The 22,782-nt window shown below is 52.2% G+C and overlaps 1 protein-coding gene across 1 annotated transcript in view; it reads right to left on the bottom strand.

Moving 5' to 3' along the window:
• The window catches only part of PACSIN1 (protein kinase C and casein kinase substrate in neurons 1), a 35,795-nt gene extending 15,563 nt beyond the window's left edge, over positions 1-20,232 (bottom strand). The window contains exon 1 of the mRNA XM_024200213.3: positions 20,107-20,232. The gene's annotated coding sequence lies outside the window, so the exon portion shown is untranslated. The remainder of the gene's footprint in view (positions 1-20,106) is intronic.
• Between the last annotated feature and the right edge of the window lie 2,550 nt (positions 20,233-22,782).

Below are 22,782 nucleotides of genomic sequence, written 5' to 3'. Positions count from 1 at the left end.
GATTAATCCGAATTTAGATAATTCGAATTTGGGAAACAGGTTGTATAAATTCGATTGTGCGCGGCCACACTAAGCACATTAATTCGGTTTTTAACCACATTAATTCGGTGGTGTGCGGCCACACTACCCCATTAATTTTAACCACATTAATTCAGTGGTGTGTGGCCACACTAACCCTAATTCGAATTAACAAAATCGATTTTGGCGCTACTCCGCTCGTCGAGGTGGAGTACAGAAATCGATTTAAAGCGCCCTTTAATTCGAACTAAATGGCTCTATTGTGTGGACGGGTGAAGGGTTAATTCGAATTAACGCTGCTAAATCCGAATTAAACCCGTAGTGTAGACCAGGCCCCAGACCAGGCAAAAGGCTCTGAGAATCAGGCACAGAGAGGCCTGATGTAATAACTAGCTCCTGGCTGTGCCTCTCTCTCTCGTCTTGTGTAGCACGGTGGGTCCGGGATTTTTGTCTCTGAATTCTATTGCCGTTAACGTGGCCATCTATTCCCCGGTCTGTGAACGCACGCACACACATGTATGCTATAAACCAGCCTTGTTTTCCTTTGAAATGCATTTCAGTGCCGAGCTGTCATAACAGCATTTTGCTTTTCTCTCTAGCCCTGAGTCTGGGCTCTCCCTGAGTTACAGCGACTGTCCCTCTTCCGAGGTGAGAAGGAAAGGCAACTCCGGCCGTGTGTCTGTGCAGTCTCAGGCTTCTCCATCCCTCCTCCACCAGGAGTCCTCAGCCCTGGTTACAGAGAGCAGCTTGCTTCCTTGTGCATTCAGTGGTGAGTCGAATGGTGAGAACCTGCCACTGCTGCTGCTTCTCTGCAGCCTGCTTTCTCTCTCCCCATTCCCTCTTGCCCTCTGCCCAAATCAGTGGTCCCACTCCCTGGGAGGCTGTGGCAGCCCCAGCCATGCCAGCTGAGGTGCCATTGAGATACTGGAGGAAGTCCTGAGCAATGCCCCATTCATGCAGCTCTGCTTGTTGGGTGTCAGTCTATTTCTGAGTCAACTGGCGCACGTGCCCCCCCCCCCAAACCCTAGCACAGTTGGCATCGATTGCACCCCCGGGGCCTGACCTTCCATCACTCTGCCCCAGGTGCAATCATTTACACCAGTGCAAAGGGGTGATTCAGTGCTGCCAGTCTGATGCGGTACCACTCCCTTTGCACTGATGCTGCCAGCACAGGGCACTGGAGAATCTGGCCCCTGCGCAGCAGAGAAGCCACAGACAGCGCCTGAACTCCTGTTGTACCTAGCCGTGGTCTCCCCAGTGCAGGGGGAAGCACGTTGTAGGTGAAGTTTATCCTACCACTGCCCAAGCTGCACCTGCTGTGCAGAGGGAGAGTGTCGGGCACTAGAGCTGCCAACGCAGCTTCTTTCCCCAGCACCAGGTCATTACAGAAACACCACAGGCAGCTGAGCAACAGCCCTCCTGCTTCCAAGCAGACATGAACTATGGGGGCTGTTATCTGGTACATCATATTTATTTTACAGTAGCACCTAGAGGCCTCAACTGAGCCCAGGCCCCATCGTGCTAGGTGCTGTACAAACACCTGGGAAGAGACAGCCCCTGCTCCTACGAGCTTACAGCCTAGACAGACACAGCAGAATTCTTCCCCCATTTTACAGGTGGGGAACTCAGGCCCAGAGAAACTAAGAGCCAGAGTTCTAAAGATATTTAGGCACCTAAAGATGCAGGTCGGGCCCAAGCAGGAATTTCAATAGGGCTTTGAAATCAGCGGAAGTTAGATGCCTAACCTGCATAGGCGCTTTGAAAACCCCACGAGACACCAGTCTGCATCTTTAGGCACCTACTTCCCTATGTAGCCCTGCCCAAGGTCACACAGGGAATCTGTGCCAGAGCAAGGAAGTCTTAGCCCCCCGGCTAGTGCACTAACCACTGGGTCCTGCTACCATCCTTTTTGCTTCTGTGGCACAGGCTGACTAAGGCCTGAGCTGACCTGAGCTGCCATAAACTTTGTCCCACAATGGATCTCTGGCCAGGCCCCCCCGAAGGCTGAGTACATTCATGGTTCACTCTCTCCCTGCTCCCTCTGTTCTCCTCTGCGTTATTTTCTGCGGGAAGGAAAGCAGGAGGAGCTATTAATTTGATGTGTTATCCTCCTTAGTGTCTGCACATTAGGTGCACGAGTTTCTCCCCTGCGGAACGATGCCCCAGTCAGCACCAATTTGCTGTGTGCTGGCTGCTGGGTGCAATCTTTATGCCAATGTGATTCATCTGCAAGTGAGAAGGAGGAAGGAGGGAGGGAGAGAGAGAAGAAGCAGTGCAGGAGAGGAAGAGGAGGAAGTGAGGGAGGCCAGGGGAATCGTGTGACTACATCCCTGCCTGTTACACTCAACATTAGCCCCTTTGCCAGCAGAAAGGAGTGAAGAAACAAAAGAGTGAGGAAACACAGAGAGGGAGAAGGGAAATGTACCAGGAGAGATGGGAAGGAACCAGGAGACAGACAAGCTACGCCGACACTGCAGGGCATGTATAGCTACACGCTGCAGGAAAAAGCAGGCTGTGTCCACACTGCGGTGTGTAGCGACACGTGTCAGTGAAAGGCTCTGGTGGGGAGAGGCAGTGGGGAAAGGATCCAGTAGCGGGGAGGCAGCAGGACCCTACAAGGCTGGGGAGGCTCGGCTCGGGGGAGTAGCAAGCCATGTAGGGTATATACCTGGGTACATACCCACCGGCTTCAGGCATGTCTTTACTCACCTAAGCCTCACCACCAACACTGCTATTTATACCCAGGCTGGGGGGCTACCTGTCTACATGCTGCTGAAAGAAGTGTGCCATGTAGGCATATCGTCAGAGATACACGGACAGATACTGCAACAGTATCCCATATAAATTAGTCACAAGCAGCCTTAGCTGAGGTATCTGATCTGAGTCTTCATTGCCTTCAGTGGGCATAGACCCGGCTTTCCTACAGCAGGGGTTATCAGAGGAGACTGGTAGGGGAGGGAACTGGCACCAGGACCCAGACGAGCAGACAGCTCATATAAGTCAGAGATGGGAGGAAATGACTAGATGGTTATTATAATTATTTGTTCTGGGGTAGCACCTAGGAGCCCCAATCATGGTCCATGATCCCATGGCACGAGGTCCTGTACAAACACAGAACAAACCCATACCCAGTTCTCTGACCCACTTATCTGTGTGTCCCTAGCAATGGAGTCCCCCCACCCCACCCCCTCGGAAGACCAGGCCACATTCTCATAGATGTTCCTAGTCTTTCTCTTCTAAGATCTAGCCTAATTTTTCCCTTCTCTTCATTCCATCCTGCGACTCCTAGTGACTCTCCCTTTAATCCTAAACTTCTCCCCTCCCCACCGTTGACCCGTTTCCTACAGATGGTTATGTTTCCCCATTAGCCAAGCTGTACATATTGAGTCAAATCCATGCCTGGTATAAGCCATTAGAGCTGCACCAGGGATGAATTTGGCCCATTTAGCTTCATAGGGACAGATCCTTGGCTGGTGTGAATCAACAAAACTCCACTGACTTTAACAGAGCTACTACACTGATTTACGTCAGCTGAGGACTTGGCCCTTAATCTCTGCTCATCACGATTCCCCACCACCACCCACTCGTTGGTTGCTCTTCTCTACACTCACTTTCATCTTGGCTGGACTGCAACTTGGTAACTGAACACAACATTACAGGGGCAGCCTCATCAGAGACATATACCAAGGAGCTACTTTGATACCTTCTGTCCCCTGGTATGACACCTCTGCATATGCAGCCCACAAGAGCTCTGGAGTCCCTGTTGCCATGTTTCATTACAAGATCATGTCTAATACACTGTCCACTATCACCCCTATGTCTCCTTCAGCCTCTCTGCTTACAGGCTTCTCCCTCCTTCTTTGTCTCCTTTCTGTGTTTGTACAGCGCCCGGCACAATGGGACCCTGATCCCGACCGGGGCCTTTGGGCACTACTGCTTCCGTTTATCGCCCCACATTTTCCAAGTTGAACCTCACCATATTTCCTGCCTTTATTTCTCTTTTCTATATCCTGCCCTCATTGGTGCATGTCTCTTCTCCCAGAGCTGCACCCCAGGGCCCGAGGCTGCAGTTGCTATTGCTATTATGCATATTACGGTAGCATCTAGAGGTCCCAGCCGAGATCAGGGCCCCATTATGTTAGGTGCCGTAAATACACATAGTGAGAGACTGAAGAATTTACAGGCTAAAGAGACAAGAAGAGTTGTCGCCCCCATTTTACAGATGGGGAGCTGAAGCTCCGAGAGATTGCCCAAGGCCGCAATGGGAGGCTGTAGCAGACCGGGGATCTGTGTGAAGGTTTGGTGTTAGAAAGAGGGAGTCTATAAGGAACCTGGCCTTATAGGAGAGGGATCTCTATGCAGAGGGAGCAGCACTTGTCTGAGGGTGGCCGTGAGAGATGGCAGCTCTGTAAGGCGTCTCCGTTTCCGATCTCTATGAATTATTCACCCGCAGACGACGCGGAGGATCAAGCAGAGCTGCCTTTATTCAAACCGATGGCCTGTGTTGCTGCGGCGGATGCGGCTTTGCAGGCTGCGTTCTCTGCCAGGGTAGCCTTGAGGGGAACACGGCCCAACCGCTGTCAGGTCGCGGCGTGGCAGACAACGCTCGAGGGGCGCTAGCATTCCTGCTGTAGCAGTGCTCGCTGCCCGTGGGGGGAGGGGAGAGGTTTGTGGAAGGGGCTCTGCCCAAACTGGGGGCTCCTGTGTGTGTTTTTTTTTTTTCTGGGGGGGTGTTGGCACATACACTCTGAGCCCTGTGCTTACCCAGGCACTGTAGCACCCAGCTTGCCATGGGCGGTGCATGGGTACCACAGCTCACATGCTTGGATACAGCCTCTCCCTCCCCCTCAGAGCCCTCAAGGGGTAACTCACCAGCATAAGGAAGCTGGGGTGTGCGTGTGAGTGGGCCTGGCATGCTCCACTCACAAGAGAGCAGCTCCCCACAGACACCTCACTGGAGTGCTCAGGGTGCAATGTATCTCTTTGCTGGTGCAAAGCCTAAGGGGGGATGAAGGGAGGGAAAAGATGGATTCCTCCCCCCCAACCCCCACCCCAGATCCTGCGGGTGCCAGGGCCTGCCTGAGCCCTGACCTGGTGTGTACGCGAATGTGTGGACACACCAGCTTCCTCTCCTTGTGCAATTGCATTCAACTGCCCCAGGACCCTGCAGCAACCAGGGTATAGCAGGGGTGCAGGATCCGCCAACCATATCCCTTCCTACCCAGGTAGCTCCCTCCACCCCACACACAGCCTGGAATGCCCCCTGCAACTGGAGATTTGTTGCTGGGGGTGTTTCCCTGCAGACAGGTTGTATGGCTGCTCTATCCCAGTGTCCTGTGGCCAGAAGCACAACCGTGGCCCCAAGGGGATGTGACAGTTATTGCTTGTCCCCCTCTGAGCTTGAATCGCCCGTACAGCGCTTTGCATCCCCGCACCACAGCTGCTGCTGGCATTTTACAAGTGCTGGCTGCAATGCCTGGGATGGGGTCATCAAATCTAAAGAAACTGCCCCTTCTGCAAAGTGGTTTCACCTAGCTGTCCTGACTCCCTCTCACCGTGCAGTGCCTGGCATGTGGAAATCAGCCCTGCTCTCAGAAACAGCAGTGGGCACTGCAGGAGATGGTGCTTTGGGGTTCCCCCACAATGGACTTGAGCCGGTGCAAGGGTGGAACCAACAATTTCATGCCACTGCTGTCCCTGCGGTGGGCCTGATCCTGTGAGGTGCTCAACTCCCACTGACGTGCAAAGGAGTCAGGAGAGCTGGGCCCTCCTGCTGTCCTTGGCCCCTCCTCACTGAGAACCACAAAGCCTGGTGCTCACGGTCAACTCTGAGCTCTCCCCTTTGTGGGACTCCCTCCTCCCAGTGTCTGGGGAAGGAGCAGTCATGGCTGTTCCAGGGCCTGTGTGATTATGAAGTGACAAAGCCACAGCCTCCCAGTACTGGCCACCCCGGCCCAGCCAGGCATGGGGGAGCAACAGAGACCCTCTGAAGGGAACTGGAGCAGAGGAAAGCAAGCAGAGAGGAGTGGGAGCAGCCTCTGGCTCTGTCGCTAGGGAAATCCACCTTGAGCTACCAGAGAGAGCAGCTGTGAATGATACAGACAAGGAGCAAGCCCATGCACTGCCCAGGGCGGGACAAGCCCCAGACTCCCTGGGCCAAACAAGGAGCTGGGGTAAGTGTTGCCAGCTCAGGGTGCTTGTCCCCTTGTTGGGCCCTAGGAATCGTGTTGCTGAGCTCTGGAGGGAGCCAGTCCAGCCCTCCCTTGCCCCGGGAGGTTGCTGCTCTGTAGAGGGGAAGATTCTCTAATTACTTTGCAATCAGTTGCCTAGCAAGGTGGGGGAATGGGGAAGGATCCTTATTCCCATTTTACAGAGCAGGAAACTGAATGTTGCAGAGCTAGAAACAGGTCCCAGGATCCTGACTAACAGGCCCCTGCTCTCCCCACTTCCTCCTCGAAACAGGGAGAGACCCCAGTTATCCTGATGTCTGTCCCTTACACAAGCCACCAGAGCCAGGAAAAGAACCCAGGAGTCCTGACCGTAACCAGCCCCCTACCCTAACCTCTAGGCACAAGTCTCAACCAGAATATATCAAAATTCATAAACACCAAGGGGGTGGTGACCAGCGGCCATATCCAGCTGTCAGCGACACCAGCGCACCCCTGGAGGGATTGCATGGACAGCAATGGGGTCACTGGGGGTTCACACTGGTGTATGTGGGAGCAGGATCTGCTCCCAGCTCTCATGGGGGAGTTGCAATTTTTCTCTCCCTCTTGGCTCTTCCCGTGCTGCCAATTCTTTAATCGAATCATCCGTTTAGGGAACTGGGGCAGAATCTCTGTGTGAGATTAGCGTCCCCGCAGCTCATAGTACCAGAGTCCAGCCTGCACTCCACCCACTCTGCATCCGGTCCCTTTATCACCCCACTCAGCCAGGCCAGGAGGAGGGGGAACGGCCTCCAGGGTAGACACCTCAGGGCTACGTTTTAGAGAGGCAAAGCTCACGCCAGGTTTGGAGGGGAACTTTGTGTTGGAAAGAAAGAAGTTCCCTGGGGGTTGAGGGGATTGGGATAGGGGGGCTGCTCAGTGCCACGGTGCCCCCCCAAACCGCAGCCCCCTCTGGGCCTACAGATCCACTCTCACCCGGCCCTGGGGGAAAGCAGGTCTTAGTGCATTGGGCCTGTGGGTGGTTGTGATACTCTATGGGGCAGAGATTCAGCCAGGCTGCTCTCCCGAGTCTTCTCCAAACCTTCAGGGCCAGGCTGCCTCCAAGGTTCGCGGGGCCCTACATGAAATAACCAGTGCAGAGGCCCATCCAGTCCTTCCCTGCCTATCCAGCGCCAGCCACCTCTGCACACCTTGCGCTCTACCCCCAGGTCCTGCCTTCCACCCCCTCCGACTCCATAACACGGGTTCCCCCAGTCTCCAAACGGACTGGGAAGGCAGGAGAGGGAGCTTAGCCTTGATGTGCCAAGCAGGGTAATCTGTGGGGAGACCAACTGAACGGGATCGGAGGTGGGAAGTTGGGTTTTCCTGCCTGGCTCCAGAAGCTGCGGCACAGGAATGCCTGAGCCTCCCCTCTATGCTGCTGCAAGGACGCAGCAGGACGGGGGTGACTCCCCCACCTTGTCTTAGGGCACGATGGGAGAGAAGCTCATTACAAAAACCCCTGCAGTGGCCCAGCATGACCCCTTGAGGCACCAAGGAGGACCCAAGCTCTGGAAGAATGAGTCTGTCTCACCCATGGGCCGTGTACTCCATAGGGGAATGAGGAAAGAAAGGAGAAGAGGGCTGCATGGATGGAGGATGGTTATTGCTTGGGCCCCTGGGTTGGAAGCAGAAACGTAGACACAGTGCACAGGAGGGTGCACCATTTTTAATGCCTTGAGGAGGGGGGCAGGGCAGAGATGTTGCTTGATCACTAGTTAAATGCACCCACTGGGTTTGAGATCATAGCATGTTCGCTACCAGGTCTGGCACCAGCTTGTTTGCTAGTGGGTCTGTGACTGATGCACATTTGCTATTGGGTTTGTGATCACAGCATGTTCATTATTGGTTTGCCATCAGGGTCTGTGAGGACCATGCGTTCGCCATTGGGTCTGTGATTTAGCATTCGCTGCTGGGTCATTACTGAGCCTGTGTTTTACCCTGTCTTCATTAAAGGGTTACCATCAGCACTGTGATTATAATGTGTTGCTATTGAGACATAGTGGCACTATAGGCTGTGTGTGTGTGTGTGTGTGTGTGTGTGTGTGTACACACATGCAAATGTCAGCTTGCCAGCGCTATCACTGAAGAGTGAGTGCGGTTTAGCTGGAAGGATCCTGGTGCTGCGTCTTCTGCATGTGACTGTGTGGCTGAGACTCAGGGATGGAGTGCAGTCAGCAGAGGCTTTAAAAGCAAATGAATATGGCAGAGAACTGAATGAAAGAGGCAGTGGGTGCTGCTGGGAAATGGCAGAGAGGAGTAAATCCCTTCCACCCACACTTCCCCATCACCCTTATACCCTCCCGTAAGCCTATGCCTCTCTCCTGCCTGCGGGCACAGCTGTGCTCCAGGGGGGATGTTTGCAAGGCTGGCCTGGCACCACCCAGGTGAAGATGTGCCCTGCCTGCAGAGCCCTTGTGTTGTCTGTATCACACATGGAATGACTTGTCCCTGTGCGGGGGATGAGCCGGGCGCTCCCATGGGCAGATTGTGCTAGCTGAGCCGGGGAGCGGAGACGCCCACCTTGTTTAGCAGAGAACCAGCCTTGGGGATGCCTGGGGAAGTGCCTGCTTGAGGTGCCCGTGGCTGCTGCAGAGGGTGTGGGAATTCTGGGTCCTTTCGTTTCTGGTGGAAGAAGCACTTGGTGTGACTGGTTCCCAGTGGTCTACGGGCGATCCTGCTGGGGTGGGACGGAGTTCATGTTATGGGGGCGGGATCCACACTGGAAAATGGGGTTTCCTCCCTGGTCAGGGGGTTGTCAGGCCAGGGAGGAGGTACCCAGAGCTAGTGGGGAAAGGGACTGGCAGGAGGAGGTGTTTGACGTATTAACAGCCCCCACAGAGATCCCTGGGTGAAGGCTACTGACCCCCCTCGAGGGGCAGAGAGGAGCGTACTCTTCCTGTTGTGTGGCAGAGTCTGACACACTGACCCAGACACCCCTAGGCACCAGGGATAGGGCAGGGCTGGGCTTATCAACGGCAAGGCCCCAAGCTGCCATAGGGGAGGAGGGCAATGGAGTTCTCCCTCTCCCTAGGTTCTGCTGCTGAATGGGAGATCAGGCCTGGCCAGAGAGTTCCCTTCCCATCTATGCTCAGGTGCTGAAGGGGGACGGTCAGCCCTGGGAAGAGATTTCTTCCCCTCTCAGGGAAGCAAGTGTATGTTTCCTCTAGGTCTCCCTATCAGTGAGGGGAAATGCAGGGTCCAGGGGGTGGGGGGGGGATTTCTAGCCTCTGGCCCGAGGGAGACAGTAAGGCTGCCCTGTGAATTGCCAAGATAGTAGGGAATGGCCATAATCATGGGAACCCAAGCAGCTGCTTTACCACTGAGCTGATTTATGGCTGTTCTGTGCCTCAGTTTCCCCATCTGTTATCACTGTCTTACAGCTAGGGAAACTGAGGCATGGAGAGGCTGTGACATGCCCAGAGGCCATGGTTTAGCCCTGAATCATTATCGGAGCTGTGATTAGAACACTAGGTCATGCTCCCCCTCTCTCAAATGCACTGGCTCCTGTCCCGGCAGTGACAGCTCTTCCAGCTTCATTTCCCGTGTAACAGGCTGGCTGGGATGGGCCAGAACCAGGGATAAATAAACCCCCGGGAGGAAAATGGTGAGGCATTTCCCTCAGTTCAGAGGTGCCACCTCTCTGCCTGTCTCTGACGTCTGAAAGAACAATCAGATCTTGCTTCTGATGCTCTAACTGCAGCCTCAGCTGAGATTGGCAGAAACCGCCAGGCAATTCTGCTGAGACTTCCACTCCCAAATCAGTGAAATTCAACCGCTATTAACCTTCTGGCACACGCTGGCCTGAAGGGGCTGCAGAGCCTTCCAAGGGCAAAGTGAAGACCCTCCTCCTGCAGAGCGCTCTGCCAGCCAGAACAGTGCATAAGAGATTGTGCCATGGGGCTTGCCCCTCCCCGCCCCCGCCCCAATGGAGGGGGAACGCATGCAGAGCAGGGGGAAGAGCCTATGCTACTGGGCCCAGCTTCCTGGCTGGAAGAGAGGAAACACAGGAGGTACTAGCCTGAGTGGAATGGGGTAGCACCAGCCTCCGACTGGCTCCTAGGAAAAAGTCTCAACCCAGCCTACTGCAAGGAAAGTACTTTGCCGCTGCTGTGCAGAGAGGAGCCATGAGCCTGGATGGAGTGGGGCAGAAGCATGGGGCCAAGCTTTCTGCCTGAGGAGAAGCCACCACAGGCCCAGACACCCTTCAACCTGTGTATGGGAGTTCTAATGCAATGCGATCTGGATCTGAGCCCTTCCCCACACCAGTCCTCATGCTTCAGGGCCCAAGATTATCACTGATAAGGGTCAGGAAGAAACTCCCACCCTCTCCAGGCACTCTGGGAAGCTTATGCTTTACTCTGGCTCTGTCCGGGAGGTAAGAACAGATGGATAGTTTTTGAGTTCCCGCTACAGACGGGCTCGGCCCACAAAATCAGCAGGTATTCATAGATTCATAGATTCTAGGGCTGGAAGGGACCTCGAGAGGTCATCGAGTCCAGTCCCCTGCCCGCATGGCAGGACCAAATACTGTCTAGACCATCCCTGATAGACATTTATCTAACCTACTCTTAAATATCTCCAGAGATGGAGATTCCACAACTTCCCTAGGCAATTTATTCCAGTGTTTAACCACCCTGACAGTTAGGAACTTTTTCCTAATGTCCAACCTAGACCTCCCTTGCTGCAGTTTAAGCCCATAGCTTCTTGTTCTATCCTTAGAGGCTAAGGTGAACAAGTTTTCTCCCTCCTCCTTATGACACCCTTTTAGATACCTGAAAACTGCTATCATGTTCCCTCTCAGTCTTCTCTTTTCCAAACTAAACAAACCCAATTCTTTCAGCCTTCCTTCATAGGTCATGTTCTCAAGACCTTTAATCATTCTTGTTGCTCTTCTCTGGACCCTTTCCAATTTCTCCACATCTTTCTTGAAATGCGGTGCCCAGAACTGGACACAGTACTCCAGCTGAGGCCTAACCAGAGCAGAGTAGAGCGGAAGAATGACTTCTCGTGTCTTGCTCACAACACACCTGTTAATACATCCCAGAATCATGTTTGCTTTTTTTGCAACAGCATCACACTGTTGACTCATATTTAGCTTCTGGTCCACTATAACCCCTAGATCCCTTTCTGCCGTACTCCTTCCTAGACAGTCTCTTCCCATTCCGTATGTGTGAAACTGATTTTTTCTTCCTAAGTGGAGCACTTTGCATTTGTCTTTGTTAAACTTCATCCTGTTTAACTCAGACCATTTCTCCAATTTGTCCAGATCATTTTGAATTATGACCCTGTCCTCCAAAGCAGTTGCAATCCCTCCCAGTTTGGTATCATCCGCAAACTTAATAAGCGTACTTTCTATGCCAATATCTAAGTCGTTAATGAAGATATTGAACAGAGCCGGTCCCAAAACAGACCCCTGCGGAACCCCACTCGTTATGCCTTTCCAGCAGGATTGGGAACCATTAATAACAACTCTCTGAGTACGGTTATCCAGCCAGTTATGCACCACCTTATAGTAGCCCCATCTAAATTGTATTTGCCTAGTTTATTGATAAGAATATCATGCGAGACCGTATCAAATGCCTTACTAAAGTCTAGGTATACCACATCCACAGCTTCTCCCTTATCCACAAGACTCGTTATCCTATCGAAGAAAGCTATCAGATTGGTTTGACATGATTTGTTCTTTACAAATCCATGCTGGCTGTTCCCTATCACCTTACCACCTTCCAAGTGTTTGCAGATGATTTCCTTAATTACTTGCTCCATTATCTTCCCTGGCACAGAAGTTAAACTAACTGGTCTGTAGTTCACTGAGTATCACCGAGCAAGGGAAGATAGATGAGCACGGACCACAGTCCGTGCTGCAGGGCGAGATGGGCAGCAGCAGCAGCCCAGCAGCGGGGCACTGACCCCAACTGCTCCCATCAAATCACAAGCAGTTATAAGCAGCCCAACGTTCAGTGTTGGGATTATTACTATTATTTATTATGTCCTGTAGCGCCTAGGAGTCCCTGTCATGGCCCAGAACCCCACTGTGCTAGGCGCTGTCCAAACGCAGAACAAAAAGACATCCCCCTGCACCACAGAGCTTACAATCTAAGTATAAAACAAGAGACGGCAAATAGACATGGGATTTAGCTCAGGCCCATCTCTAGTTCTACCTGACTATGTGAGTAGTAAGTTGGGAAGGGCAGAATGGGAAATAGTAACTTGTGAACCAAAAGTAGGGACATAGAGGAACACCTGACCCTTGTAACTGGGGGGGGGGGGGGGGGGAGAAGCAATGGAGAATGAGCGTGACGGTGGTTCCCCAGCTAAGTAGGGGTAAGGGCCATTGTGAGGAATCAGCATCTGCAGCACAGCCAATTGCTAATGAACTCAGCTGGCCAGTAGTAGGCTGCCTGATTGGCTAAACCGTCTGATTGGTTGGAAGAGTCAGCAGATCATCTCTTAAGCCCTAGCCCAGCAGTAGTGCCCTGGTTGTTTAAAGCGTCTGTCTGTGATAGCACCTGTATGTGCATGTTCGGCCTTGCTTTGCTCCAGGTAACGTAGTCTTGACCCTTGGCTCTGATTCCTGACTTTGGCTCTGGCATCTGATTCTGTATAAGACCCTTGACTCTAATGCTGGACTTCTGATTGTAAACCTTAGGCATGATTGCCTATGTCCTAGTCACTGACACCCACTCTAACAAACTGCTATATAAACCACAACTACATGTGGACATGGGTGTAGAACCTGGTCCTTCTGCTCCAAAAACACAAGCCTGTACCATCTGAGATCTTAGATGGTACCATGTGGTCCACCCAGTCACTAGAAACCAACATCATGCATTTATATATGCAATTAGTGCATTACAGTCCCCTGTGTCAGTACCCTAGTTTCCCTTCCCATCACCCCAGGCCCCCATTGCTTGGTCCTCACAATATTTAATCCTGTGGATCACTAGCAAGACCTCCACAGACTCCTGAGATATGGAGTAGCAGATCTCCTTAAATAGAAGGTGTTTATTAGAGAAAACTTCAACAGGCTTCCACACAGCTTGAGCTCCAGCTCAGTCTGTGTTGTTTACTAGAATCTGCACTCCATGTGGTGCTCTAGCTGGTACATGGTGATATCTAGTGGCTTCCATATATAATTGCACATAAACACATAACAGAGACCACAGAGAACTTTTGCTAATGAGGCTTCCTTGTTGAAAAAAAACTTAAATAAACCCTTTAGTTTTATCCACTGGTTAAACTCAAAACATCACTCAGACAAAATGTGGTGATGACCCCAGTGCCTGTGACTTGGCTACATGGGCTCCAAATACTTCATTTGTTAGTTAAATATCTGAACTCAAGAAGAAATGCTAATTTGCTCCATGCTGTTGCCTTTTAGTTACTTGGTGGTTCCCAGCAGGATCATCATTAAGAGCTTTGGAAATTAGAAACAAACAATTGTCTTAAGAAACAAGTGAAAAATGGTCCTTGCCAGATAGTTTGTCTTGGATTTTGGCTTTGTAAAATGATAGTTTTGTTGGGCTTTAATATTAAATAGAAGCATTTGAATTACTTTAACTGAAAACTGTGTGTACACATATACATATGCACACTAGGGCATTGGGCTAGCCTACAAGCAGTAGACAGGAAGGCTGAGCTTTGTGGTTAAAGCACTGGCGTGGGACTCGGGAGATCTAGGTTCAATTCCTAGCTCTGCCACAGCCTCCCTGGGCAAATTATTTGGGGCTGGACTTTCAAAAGAGTGCAGCATGCTGGGTGCTAAGTAAGTGGAAATCTGGCCCTACATCTCTTTGTGCCAGTTCCCCATCTTTAAAATTGGGATAATATTTCCTTTCTCCCACCCGCTGTCTGTTTTGTCCACTTAGACTGGAAACTCTTCAGTCAGGGACTGTTTCACTATGTGTATGTACAGAACCTAGTGCGAGGAGGTCCTGATCTCAGTTGTGTGGCCTCTAGATGCTACTGTAATACCAACAATACTGAAAGAAAGTGAAATTGACTAGGAACAAAGGAGAAACTGATCAGCTGAGTTTAATGATTCAAACTGAGTGAGGTGCAGAAAACAGGTGAACAGCACAACTGGTTAAAAAGTCCACTGGCCTCCTTGAACACTCAAAGGGATTCTTGGTAACACCGGGCAGGGTGAAAGTCGCTATGGCACTCTGGAAAACTGTACCCTGTAGCTCTAAACATGATTTTTATCCTGTTTAAATACAGGCTGTCTCAGAAAGAAACCACTTCCAACTCATGTTGTACATGTGCAAACATACAACATGGCTTAACCCCAACTGTGTGGGTGCACACTCCTGCGTTTCTTGTCGCTCTGTGTCAACAGATGGAAAGGCATCCGTGGGCGAAATAATGACACTAACAATGGTGGTGGCAGGGTTTGTAGGCACACAGAAGGTGCTCAGCAGTGAAGGATTTTGACTAGGGATGGGCCGATTCAGATTGAAGTAGCAGCAGCTCCATTCTCCGCCTAAAATTCAAACTGACTCACTTGATGGTGGGAAAGGTTGGGTCAGTCCTTGCTATTTCCCCTGCTCCCTGCTGCTGCTCCCTTCCTGGTTCTCGTGGGACTTCTTGACCCAGTGTTGCAGACCCTGGAGATTCCCATTAAACACCTGGGTCCTATCACCCCGTCAAGTCAGGAGGGAGAAAAGGCATAAATGCTGAGGCCTGGGCTAGAATCTGCCGTGACTGTGGCACAGAGAGGCAACGCCAACCCTGAGAAGGGGAGACACTGGCAGCCAGTGCAGAGGCATCTGCTGGGAGCAGGGCTTGTAGCCATCAGCTCTGGACTCACGCCCTAGGGAGCACCAAGTAATGCCAGACGTTGGGTGATGGGCACAATCTATTTCTTAGTTTGCTGTCCAGGACTCCTCTGGGTTCTGGGATTCCTGCTGGGCTCTCCCCTCATAGCACCCTTCCCTTGGGAGGAGTATCACTGTGGTTCACAGCTGCTTTACTGTATCCTGCTCTGAATGACCTGCCTGGTAAACCAGGTAGGTTGGAATTACAGCCCTGTTGCCTTCCCCACTTACCGTGGCCATCCTGTCTGTTCGGCTCCCCACTGGCGCTGTGTATCAGGTGGCCTGGAGCCCAAGCCCACTGAGGTCCATGGATTCTGGATCAGGAACAGTTAGGGGCTCATCTAAACCCACAAGAGGTTTGCTCAGCACTGGCTTTGGCCCTCCATTTTCATATTTCAGGGTGGGACTCTTCAGTCTTAAGGCATGAGCCACAGCCATGAAATCAATGGCTGTGATGCGGGTCCTTTAGGAGCAAGGAGATGCACTGCCTGTTCTCATCCCCCCCAAAGACTTTCATGGGGGGGGAACTGCCCACGCCAGCATCTGCCTTTCTCAGAACTCCCCGCCCGGGCTCACGAAGCCAGGGAAGAGCTGTGTGTCAGTGGTTCCGTCACGCTGGCAGACAGCTGGCAAATAGGCTAAATGGCCCTATGTGTAGTGACTTCCGCAAGACGAAACATAAATCTGAGCAGCGACATGGCACGAGCAATGGGAGGGGGAGAGAGAGAGAACATAGGAAAGGAATAGGAGAGATCCCAAGAGGGCAGAGGAGAATAAAATACGGAGAGCGGAAGATGGAGGCTGGGAGTTAACGGATAAGTCAACCCTACTGTCCCATTCTCCCTCCCCCACCTCTGGCCATCTGCTTCTGCTTCTACTGCTCAGAGCCTGCTTTGAAACTGCCAGGCTGAGCAGAGAGCTATTGGCTTCAATGTGGACTAGAAACAGCACCCTGTGCACGGAGTCAGTAGTGAGCCCACTGCCACAGCGCAGTGCTGTACTGCCCTGTTATTGCTATAGGTGCACACTGGTGAAAACTGTCCCAATGTTAGGGACGGGGCAGGGGAGAAGAAAGGTGTGGAAATCCACTTATGTGCCATGCATTTCTCTGAAGAGAGTTCACATAGTGAAAATACATAGGGCCAGATTCTGGGGTGGTGCAAATCACCATCGTTCCACAGAAGTCAATGGAGCTAGGCTGACTTACACCAGCTGGGGATGTGTCGCATGGAAGCTATGCAGATATCAGCAAAGTCCAGTGAAAACATGCCTGATTTACACGGCACTGCATGTGGGAGACGTGGCAAAGGCAGGGTTGGGCTTTGTTCTCCAGGCCAGGGCTCTCAGTTTGATTAGCTAAATAAAAAACCTACAGGGAGCGGGGCAGAGTTATAACCACCGGAGTGATCAACATGGACCGGCAGGGAAGGGGCCCCCGTTTGAGGTGCAGCTTTTCTGTTCATGGGATTAATTCACCAGCATCCCCAGAGCATCCCTGCTCCCCTGTCACCCTAAATGAATTACAACAGCCAGACCAGGTGTGGTTTCCCTTTTTATGCTGGTGAAAGCCTGTCAGGTGGAGTTCTCCCATCACAGAACCAGGTACAGCATGAGCGGCATCAGGGCAAGCTTCCCCAGTGTGGCCTTGCCAATGCCCTTTGACTTGAAAGGGGTCACCCCTAAGATCACCAGGGGCAATCTGCTGAAACTGCTGACAAAGAGGCTAATTAATATCAATGGTGCTGGGACAACTACATCCGCTACCTCTTCAAAGCAAACAAACAAACCCAATCCAGGTGTGTCTGTTAAATGGACCCACGGCAGTCTGATAGGACCCACTAGTATTGCAACAAGGACCACGTCTTCACCATGGGAACTTCATTGTGTCCCTATCCCATGTGATCACTTTCATGATGGCAGGGTTTGTGAGGCACGGAGAATTCCCTAAGCTAGAGCACCCTCTAAAGAGATTCCTTTAGAGATCCATGTACCCTAGTTCCAGGTGGGACTATTGTGACATTAGATCTAGTGTGTGTGCGTTCACATACCCTCACCCCACACTCTGCATCACTCGAAGCAATGCCACAAACTCAGCATGGTAACAACAAGCATTTTCTTCAACTCCTGGCCACAAAACGTTTTTACTTTTTGCACACTCTAAAAGAAGATCCATCTTCCTGCTCTCCCCAGGGTTAAGCATTATTGTTCTGAATACAGGAGACCCACCAACACTTTCTTCCAGGGATCTCAGAGCTCTTTGCAATCTTTCCATAAATGTGCATGTCACTTCACAGATCAAAGAAAGACAAGGTCTCTGTCCAAAGGAATTTACAGTCTAAGTGATGATGAGATGCACCAGGGATGTGCATAGACACTACCAGGGATGAAGACTGTAGAGAAATGAACCCAAACATGAGTCAGGCCCTCCCAAAATGAGACCGACTTAAAAATCATAAGATTTAGAAAAACAAATATGTGGGTTCTGGTTATTTGTCTTCTGGTTTCTGAGACCTTAAGGGTCATGTTTACAAGCTTTTCTCGGCAACCAGGAGGGCTAAAAACTTACTTTTCATTTTAAAATAAGCTAAGAGTTTCAAGAAATCATATGACTCCAGGAGCTGGGGGTTTTAAATCAATCACCAAATACCGTGAGACTTGTGATAAAATTGAGAGTTGGCAGCACTGTGGTGGTTCTGGATGTATAATAATAATATAATATAATATAATATAATAGTATAATAATAATACCTAGCTCTTATACTGTGCTTTTTTTCATTAGTAAATCTCAAAGCACTTTACAAAGGATCAGTTTCCCTATTTTACAGAGAGGGAAACTGAGGCACAGGGCTGGGACTTGCTCAAGGTCACCCAGCAGGTCCAATGCTCTACCCCCTAGACCACATTATCACAGCATGGAGAGTCTCTTTTTACCTTCCTTCATGCACACAGACTCAGAGGGTTTGGTGTCCTCACGGGAAAAGTGTGCCTGACTCTGCTCTCCGTGCCCCCAGTGGAGCTCTGTGGACTCGCTCCTCATTTACACCACCGTAAGGGTGAGGGGAACCAGGCTCACTGTTCCCAAGAGAGATTGGAGGCCCAGCCGATCAGGTCAGGAAGGGTGGGGGTGTGCCCAGGAGCAGAAGGACAGGTGGAAGATGGTTGTGGGAGGAGAATACAGAGGAGTGGTTAATTTAGCTGCTTTTCTGTGGAGTGAAAGGATCGAATGGGGAGTCAAAGGAGACAAGGTCGGGGAGAGAGAAGGGGATGCATTCTGTCGGGCTTTGCAGGTGAGGACAAGGACCACGGTGAGGGGGAAGCAGCGTAAGGATTTGAGATGGGGCTGGAAGTTGTCAGAACTGCCTTCTAGATGGGCTGGGGTTGGGAAAGCCGGGGCAGGGAGGAGGCTGCAGTAGTGGAGGTGAAAGACGGATCAGGGCTAGGACTAGGGTTTTGTTGGACAAAGCCTGGGCAGGAAGGGATTTTGTGTAGGAATCTGGTGCTGATGGTGTTAACGTGGGAGGGGAAGGAGGGGGAGGGGTGAAGGGTGCTGTGAGTCTGAAGGAGCAAGGATGATGGTAGCTTTGCTAGTAGAGATGGGGAAGGAGGGGCAGGTTTAGGGGCCAGGGTTCGGTTAATCCTCACAAACCCCTGTGACAGAGGGGGAAGTATCTCTGTTTTATAGATGGGGAAACTGAGGCACTGAGCAGTGACATGATTGGCCCGTGGTCACACAGCGAGTCAATGGCAGAGCGATAAGCAGATTTTGAGGATCCCAACTTGCTCTCAGACCTGTGAATTGGAGCCTGGACACCCCCTCTGTAAGCACCTGGCCTATTCCCTCCTCTGTAGGATGCCGCAGTCGGGACAGGCCCCCGTTCTGACTAGTCCATCTCATGGCTTTCCCTTCTCTGTGTGGCACAGAAATGAACATGGTCTTCCATCTGTTCAGCTTCAGTGCAGCATGTTGAACACCCAGGGCTTTCTGGGTAACCTTGTGTCCTGCCCTCTGGTGTTCAAACCAGCTCCCCTTCCCAGAAGTGGCCTCTTGCTCCCTGGGCCAGACTGGCAAGGGCTGGGAACTGCTGTCTGCAAAGCCAGCCCGCTCTGCCCTGGCAGGAGACCTCACTACTCACTGGCAACCCCTGCTGGCTGCTTGGGGGGTGATGACCAGCTCAGAAAGGGCTCCTACCAAACCTTTCTTGGCCAGAGGCTGCTGGCTGGGATTGGTTCAGAGAGGATTGAGGGGCATGGTTCAAAGGAAAGCAGGGTGCAGGGGGAGCTGTAAGGGATGGGGGTAACCGGTGTGTGTAGGGGGGGGGTTGGAAATGAAGAAGGGAGGTGTCTTCTACAGAAGATAGTGCAGAGAGAGCCTGAGTAGAAAGATCAGTATTGGAGCAAAATATTTATCATTATAATTAGGAATACCAGCCACTGCACCACCCACCCTCAGGAAAAGAAACCAGGAGCCCTTCCTGCAAGCTGCCTGCCAGGTGCCAGACCAGATCCCCCTCCCCAGGGCTGCAAGCTGCTCCATCTCCTCTTAGAACCCGCTCTCCCCCATCCCTTCCCTGGCAACCGGCTTTTGGGAAGCTGAGAGGGGGAGGGGGGGGACCTGGCCTTAGCAGATTTCCTTCCCCCCCTCCTTTCCCCGCGATGCATGAACCGCAGCCTGGCCACCGCTCCGGTGCTGCAGGTAGAAACTGGCAGGTGGGAACCAGACCCGTGTGTCTCCAGCTGTAGGGAGTGGGTGGGGGACGGGGATGCAGCATCCCTTTTGCAAAACTACCGTCCGAGCCGGGAGGTCACTGCAGGAGAAAGCCCAATCCTTGTCTCCCCCCCCCCCAATCTCCAGGGGGTTTTTTTTGGCGGGGGGGAAAGAAAGGTGCCCAGCTGCAGCACAGCGGGTCCTGCCTGCTCGCTACTGGGACAGCTCCCCCCCACCCCCCACCCTCCCATTCCGGCTGCAGCGAGCACCACAGGGACCTTTGCTCCCTTGGCCAGCAGCCCGGCGCGCAGAGAGGGGGCCCCCCGGTGCATTTCCCTGCCGGAGGCGAGGCGCTTACCTGGGGCTTCCCCGTCCGCGCATAGAGCAGCCGCCCCCTGCTGAAGGGTGCAAGGCGGGAGCAAGGCCTGGGGGAGCAGAGCAGAGCAGAGCAGAGGGAGGGTGCGGGGCGCCAGGCTCCTGCGTCCGCCGGCCGAGCTCGCAATGAAGCAGCCGCGCCAGGACTGCAGGCGAGGCGCGCGCTCCCTCCCTCCCTGCCTGCCTCCTCCCGCAGCCGCCCACCTCCTTCTGCTGGTTTCCATGGCAACTGGGTAATGCTCAGTACCTCCAGCGAGCCCCGGCCACGCGCGGGCTCTCGCCCCTCCAGCCTCCCCCCCCCCACCGCGGGCACAGGTGCCATCCGCCGTGCGCACCCGCATCCTCGGGCACTGCACAGGTGCGCAGCAGTCACAAGTGCTGCTGAGACCCTCACACTGGCGTGTGTGCACACGCGTGTGACCCTCACACTGGCATGTGTGCACACGCGTGTGACCCTCCTGCTCATGCATATGTGAAGTTGATGCTCACATGAGCACGTGTAAATGCACAGCCTTCATGCTTGCATTGGTGTGTGTGTCTGTCTGTATGACCATGCTCACCCTGCCGTGCACCCATGAGCCACCTTCACACTCACATTGGCTTGCATGTGTGCAAACACAGTAGTTAAAAATGAAAAACGCACTCAGGCAATCCACAGCTGCAAATGGAGGGGAATGGAATGATGAGTTCTGACCTGTTTGGGTTTATTGCATTGCACTAATCGGATGAATTTTCGAGCCGTGGTAAGGAAGGGATGAATCGATCACTGGGTACTGCCAGGCATAGACAGATCATGCACTCCACACAGTTCCCTTTATGCAGCTATATCAATTCACCTCCTTGAACATCTGCACAGACATGGAGCTCTGCCTATGCACATTATTCATGACCTGTGCTACCCCTGACATTCTAGTCCTGGCCTCCCAACTCAACTTCTGTCCTGATCTGCTGAACCAGTCCTGTGCCCACACAGCTCTACAAATGCACCTTAATGCTGACTCTCAGCATCCTCTGCTATTCCAGCCGTAGGCCTATCCTGCCCAGAGCCTGCTGGCTTTGCCCAGTTATCCCAGAGGTCATCGGAGTTCTTGTGATCTAGCCAAAGGCTCATGGAGAACTAGGCTGAGACCCACCAAACGCCTTTCACCTCTGACCTAAGGCATTTTAACAAATGTCTCCATGGAGAAATCACAGTGAACTGATCCAGTGCCCCGTCTGACCCCGGTCATCACTTTATTTCATGATCCTCATGGTGCATCAGCATTACTAAATACACCTAGCGATCGGCCTTAAAAAGGGGGGAGCTTGGACCTTCCACCACCAGTGAGACAATTTAGAAACCCTGCTGTGTTCCTCAACATTTTGGGAGGTCTGGGACTCCTAGCACCCCATCTCTGCCTGACCGTGGCTGTTAGCCTTAAGACCTAGTGTACGGCTTCTGCTGTTTGAAGGCACTGCAACATCAGGGTAGTTTTGTCCCAAACGCACTTTCTCTAGGGAGAGTGCAGGCATTGCTCGTGCCCTATTTACAACGGGTGCCGGGAATCCCAAGTGCACATGTGCTAGGCACCAAGCAATAGGTCTGAACAGGCATCTGAGCTCCTTGTTTAATGCTGGTAGGCCAGAACTCTCTTCTCTCCAGAGAGCTCGCTCAGTGACAATCTGCCCTGCTTCCGTGTCTGGCTTGCAGTTCTAATCAGATCTTGCCGGGAAGGGAGCAGAGAGGGATAAACTCTCTCCGGGGGTAGGGATTCCATCTTAAAGTCTTCCATGTAGGAAGCCAGACGAGTGGAAATGGAGTATCAAGCCATGCAGCCTCATTGTCAGCAGGTGACATCCCCTCTGCCTGTTCCTTCCTTTGCGGCTACCCAGATTGGAATGAAAGGGCCAGTGGCAATATTTGGAGAGGGAGGCCTCCCTCAATAAATAAAATCAGCTCTAAACAGAATTGGGCCTGGATCCAAGCTTCTCCAATGTGCACGGGTGTCTCAGTTGGGGGCCCGTCTCCAATCCTGTCTGGAGACTGGTTGCTGAGTGCATTGGGGCTGCATTTCTTTATATTACTGGAACAGGAGCCATAGAAAACCATGTTCCTTTCTTCCCTGAATTGTGCTGCAGGGAGTTTTCCCTCCCCAGCCTACAGAAGCTTAATATAGAGTCAGTGAGGAACTCCAGGGCCCTATGTCTGAGGGACCAAGGATCCTCAACTTGCTTGTTTCTCTCCTCTTTACCTTCAATCCCCATTGTCCTCCCTCCAAAGCACCTAGGAAAGACAGGAATGGGTTCTGCATCTATTAGATCCCAGCATTACATCCCATCAGAACAGCAGCATGGGCCAGCTAGCATGTATTCTGTTCCCAGGAGAGCCAACGTCCCAGAGGCAGCATTCCCGGTGCTCCCTTAGCACCCTCCACTCCCTATAGTGCATGCGCTCGCTCTCTCTCTCTTGTTTTCTCCAAGCAGATCCAGCATGGTTCCTGTTACAGTGTAAATAGGGATCATATCACCTACTGCATGGGAATCGGCAGCCAGGCTGCAGGAGGAGCCTTATTCAGTGGGCAGCCCTGTGTCTGCTGCAGATAGAAAGACCCATCAGATGCCTTTAAAGCGTTACTGAGGGAGACCCAAACCAGAGCCATCTGTTGGGAGAATCTGATAT

Source organism: Terrapene carolina, unplaced genomic scaffold (assembly GCF_002925995.2).
Source record: "Terrapene carolina triunguis isolate 2854851 unplaced genomic scaffold, T_m_triunguis-2.0 Scaffold604, whole genome shotgun sequence".
Lineage (NCBI taxonomy): Eukaryota > Metazoa > Chordata > Testudines > Emydidae > Terrapene > Terrapene triunguis.
Note: the sequence above shows the minus strand (reverse complement) of the source record. Positions and strands in the feature narration are given on the sequence as shown.